Source organism: Sciurus carolinensis, chromosome 4 (genome assembly GCF_902686445.1).
Source record: "Sciurus carolinensis chromosome 4, mSciCar1.2, whole genome shotgun sequence".
Classification (NCBI taxonomy): Eukaryota; Metazoa; Chordata; class Mammalia; order Rodentia; family Sciuridae; genus Sciurus; species Sciurus carolinensis.
The window spans coordinates 78,435,092-78,441,091 of NC_062216.1; positions in this window are offsets into that span (position 1 = coordinate 78,435,092).

Consider the following 6,000-nt stretch of genomic DNA (forward strand, 5'->3'; position numbering starts at 1 on the left):
ATTTCAGTGCATAGTCAGCCAATCCAAGGCAGAAACATCAGAGTGGAGGAATTTGGCAGAAGAAAGCTGTCAGCTCAGAGCAACCAGGAGGTGAAAAAGAGGGAGAGGAAGAAGCTGGGGAGAGGATAACCCCTTCTAAATTAGTGACCTAATTTGTTCAACTGGGTCCGGACTCCCACTACTCCATTTAGCTCTCAGTGAATTAATTAACGTCTCAGGATCTAATCACTTTCCCAAATCCCCACCTCTGAATATTTTTGCTCTGGGAACCAAGATTTAAACACATGAAACTTTGGAAGACATTCCAGATCTAAACCATAATAGATACACATGCTGGAAAAGGGGGTAACAAGCATAATGTTGCAGACCCCATCAGTTTGATTTTTGCAAGATTTCACAACACGTCCCTGTTGTTGATCTATGGATTTAAAAGTTTCTACTCTTTCGACATGCACCTTGCCTGCCACAGAACCAAGAGAAAGGCCTGTTTCAGTTTCTTGTTTCTACAACTAACTACAAATGAAAGTTTGAAGGACAGATGATGCTAGTATTCTGAATGAGAGAGAGAATGGATTTATTCTGCAATCTTTTGGAATTTCAAACTGATATGTGTACGGATGGTCATATGGCAAATGCCAAGAGGAAGGACACCACAGTTTGCAAAGTCTTTATGTGGACCTTGGTGCTGGGATCTTGGATTCATATGCCTTGGAACTACATCTTCCTGAGATGTTTATAGTGTTTAGATTAATAGCAAAAACAAGATCAGTTAAGTAATAAGTTCACACTGGTGAACTTGAAAGGTTTGTAATGTTCCTTATTTGGTTTTCAAAGTCCTATTTCCTTTATGGTCATTCACCCACTTGGTCTCTTCAATGTTTACAACGGTAGAATTTTTTTAAAGTCAACATTCTTAAAATAACCTCTGAAAAGACACTCCTATATCTCCTTTTCAGGTTAAGAAAAAGTATTTTGTAGAAACTGGCCATATGTAGCAAATAAAATTTGAAATATGCTGAAGCTAGTAGCAAGCCAGTTACCAAAATGATTGATTACTACAAAGGCAATAACTACAATAACTCTTACTTATCCATCATATATACCTAGGTTGATCACAGGTTTTGTTTTTCCATGTCATGGATTTATTTTATTGTATTTATTTTTAATGTTTTTATTAATGAATTATATATGACAGTATATATAATTTTGACATAATCGAACATGCGTGGAATACAATTTGCTCCTTTTCAGTCCCTAGTGCTTCCTTTTTCCCTCCTTTCCACCCTCCCCATATTCCCTTTCCTCTACTACACTGGTCTTCCTTCTATTTATTTACTGTTTTTTTTATTGGCCTTTGTAGATAGACATAAAGGTGGAATTGACTGTAGTATATTGTTGTACATACCTAGCATAATTTAGTCAATTTAATTCCACAGTTTCTCCCTTTACCTATCCCTTCTCTCCCTCCCCCTAAATCCCTTTCCTCTACTCCTCTGATCTCCCTAATATTTTCATGGAATTCCTACCCCTTTTCTTCACATACTTCAATCTAGCCTCTACACATTATAGAAAATATTTGACCCTTGATTTTCTGAGTCTGGCTTATTTCACTTAACATTCTCCAGTTAACATATTCTCCAGTTTCATACATTTGTGAGTAAATGCTATAATTTCAGTGTTCTTTATGGTTGGGTATTTCAATACAGCAAAAGCAGAGAGAACTAGCTCAACTGAGGGAAATTTTGTCTCTTCATTCAATAACTGAATTTCATAGTACTATGAAGATACAGAGAAAAATTCTAACAACTTTTTCCTTTAATTGGATGGAAATGATGCTCAGTAGAAAATTTATCAAGTGTGTTGGCTGAAAGTCACATTTAATACATTGATTGTGATTTATAATGTTCTTTACTGAAGTTGTACGAACATCTGGTTTCTGTATGTGCACTAAAATTTATTTCTTTTACATTCTGTGACCAATGTCAAGCAGAAAGCAGGACAGGATGCTAAAGGATGAGTCAATGATGTTTTTATGGAAAATATTGTTAGACCCAAAACAGTTCAAAATAACTCCTATCCATTTAATTTATGTCCTTGGCACAGACTGGAATCTTCCATAGCAGGTGTTGAGGAAAAGTGGAGTTCTCATTTGCTAGCATGCAAATGAAGACTTATTCTCTTTCATGATTTTTCAACTTTTTCCCTTGTCTATTTCTACATAATTTGGATTCATCCAATTTGAATGTCAGCTAGTAAAATTTCAAATTTTAATTTTAAAACCTAATACATAGAATATGCCAGAAATGCCTAAATTGATTAATGAACCTTAGTCATGTGGACATGATCTGAATGGTTCATTATCACTAAGGATTTATTTTAAAACATTGGATTTAGTTAGGGAAATTTAAAACTTTCCTAGCTTTTTCCAAGAGCCCCAGTGAAAGCTAGTCTGCCCTCCAACTGAGTGCTGAGAACTAATACTGACACATAACATGTGTTCACAAGCCATAAACACAGCCACACACATTCACCAACACTGCCTACACATTTCATTTGGTTTCTAAACAACTTCTAAGAAAACAAAACACATGGATCATTATCCTCTAATTTCCAATATGAGTCTCAGAGATTTAAATCCTCTTCCCTCACTATCAGGCTTCTTAGCCCATAATCTTTATCAAGCATGCCTCTCACACTTAGGCCTTTTACAAGTGCTTCCCTCCTGACACTATTTAATATTTCACTGTTCCTTAAAATATTCAGGAATATTATAGACATTCTTGATACACACTTTGATTTTCATTGGAATTATATTGCAAAGAAATATTGGGACACAATAGCTACCTGAGGAAACTGACTCTATCCCCCCAAGAACATGCTACATATTTACTTTTATTCAGGCTTTTTGTTTTGTTTTGTTTTGTTTTTTTAGGTTTTCTTTTAGTTCAAGTTAACAAATGTCTTAATGAAATGTGATGGATGGGACTTATTTTTAGGCACCATTCTTTTTTTCTTTCTTTTTTTTTTTGTTATAGGGAAAGAGTACAGTTTCTAAAGTAATGTTCTAATTATGTATTACTGATGAATAGTTATACCTTAATATCATGTCTAGTCATTTTCCTAAACTTACTTATTATGCTCGATAATTTGCTGCTTATCTCTTTGTGGAGTATGTTGGATTATCCATAGGAAAATACAATGTATTTGGCAAATAAATCTGTTGTGTCATTTGCATTCAAATTTTCATGAGTTTTTTTTTTTTTTTTCCGCATTTCACTAATAACCACAACATAAAACAACTCTTAATTCTGGAATCAGTAAAAGATTCTACATTTCACCATTAAGCATAATGTTTCTGCAAATGTGTAGCATGAATCATTTATTGGGTTATGACTTCCTTCCACTTCTGAGGGCTCAGTTGAAATTTTGCTTTTATAATATTTCAAAATCTGTTAGTGGTCAGGTGCAAATGCAAGACAGAACACATTCAAATTTGAGCAGGAAAGTTTAATATAAAGAATTATTTACTATAAGAGGATGGGAAATAACATGGGATTGACAAGAAAGAAGTAAAGATGACTCCACAGAATATAAAAACTGCTATCAGAGGAACAAGCATCCCTAGAGCTAACACAAGGCAACTAACAAGAAGCCTACAGTACTCCTGTGCATACACACACATACACACACACACACACACACACACACACACACACCCCACACACATCATCCCAAGGTTAAGAGCAAGACTCCATTCTGGACAAAGCAGCCTTGGCTCACCTAACAAAGCCACCAGAAATAATTGTGATTGGAAATGCACTGCCTAGACCTTTCCAGCATTCCACCCTGTGGGTGCTGGGAAAACTATTCAGAGGCAGACATCTTGCCAATGGTACTTTGCATGAAATTGTTTGAGGAGCTGCTGGGAAAAGCTGATGGTGGTTGGGTGCTGTGATCTACCATGCACCCAGGGACAGGTGTGGTGAAGCTGCCCATGCTTTGAACCCAAGAAATAAATATACACACTTTTTCTGAATATTATAATTTGGCAAAAAAGTATGCTCTTAATTTTTGTTTTTCTATGAGTTACAACTGGGTTTCTAATAATGAATATGTTTATTGTTCATTTATTGTTTTTCAAAAGAAACCTTTGGTTTATAATACTTGTATATTTTATTTTAGTTTTCTGTGTCATTAATTTCTTCTTTGGCTATTACAGTCAGTCCTCTGTATCACGTCTTTGTATTCAACCAACTAGAGATTGTTAATAATCATAAAAAATACAGTTTACCACTACTGATTATGTACAGACTTTTTCTCTTGTCCCTATTTCCTAAATGAGGCAGTATAACAACTATTATTTACAGCATCTACATTGTTTTAGGGTTTATGAGCAGTTTAGAAATAATTGGCTAGTGAGGACAGATGTGCACAGCTTAAATGCAAATACTATTCCATCTTTTGTGAGGCGAATGAGCATCCACTTATCTTAGTGGCCATGGGACATCCTAGAACCAAGCCCCTGCAGATGCCAAAGGGTGCCTGGATATGTAGATTGTGAAGTATTTAAAAATGCAAGCTGTGGAATCATATCATTTGTGCTAACACTCCTTTTTTTCATTTACTAGTTGTGCAACCTTGGGAAAAGTCTTTAACCTCTTTATCCTTAAATTTTCTTATACACCAAAGAGTACTCACTCTTTTCAGCATTCAGCATGATAATACATATGGAGAACTGAGTAGAGTTGTCTGTTCAAAATAAATCTCAATCTACTAAGTAGACATTAGTCTACTTCCTCCTTATTTCTTTCTACCTTTTATAAGATATCATTTGTTCCTATCTTCTTGTGTTAAATATTCAACCCATTCATCTTTTTAACATTGTTTCTATGAAATGAATTCATATTTATGAATTTTCCAGATTAGTCTGAAATTTTCAAACTTCAGTTTAGGAGGTGTTGTCCGTATCTTTCACATGTAAATTTGCGAGTGATACTATGAGTTGTTTTTTGAGTTCATAGAATTAGAGTGTAATGTTCTTTCCAATTTATATAAGGATATTGTTTATTAGAATATTATTAAAAGTATTATTTTGTAATAATATTAAGTATTATTGAAAGTGGAACTAAGAAAATATACTCTGTGCAAGCATCACTTTGAAATATTTTGAGTTTTTTGGTTCATTTAAGGTCTATGTTGGTGAAAGTTAAAGGTTTCTTTGGCATGTTGTGTATTCTCAGTTGGTAAGGGATTCTACATTTATCTCTTAGCTGAGTTGTATTATTTGCATTCTCTTTATAATTACTAATTCTGCTTGACCTATCAGCTTATGAAATATTTGAAAGTTTTACTGTACATGGATTCAGTATTTCCTCTATTTTTAAAAATTTGATACACTTATCTCAGTAGTATATTTTAAAGCACCCATGACCTTAATTATTATCTTATTAATTATTCTTCCTTTTATTATTATAAAGAGCTCTCCTTAAATATTGATACATTCCACCAAAATAAGTATTTCATTTGATACAAGTATTGTTCTAACAGCTTTTATTTGTTTGGTATGTTAGTACACAAATCAGCCTCATATTATGAAGCTAAATAAATTGTAAAAACATAGTAATTTAATTAACTGAAAGTTTATCTTTCATCAACAAGGGTGTTCAGAAATTAGATTTTGGACATGAACATCCACAACAGAACACTGGGTCTCAGTCAATAACCAAAAATGGAAAAAATGAATATTAGAAAGCATCCAACAAAACTTTGACTATTTGTTTTTCTACATTTTTGGTAAAATAATTTCAACCATTTTTTATTTATATATTTTAAGTGTAAGTCTTATATACAAGATGTACTAATGAAATAGAATCTTATAAAATTTAGACATGTAGAAAAATAGGCAATTATATTATATACAATATATGTTCTGTAATAATCAGCACAAAGATATGATAATAAATATGTGCCAATATAAATTGTAGTGTCTCTGCTTTTTAA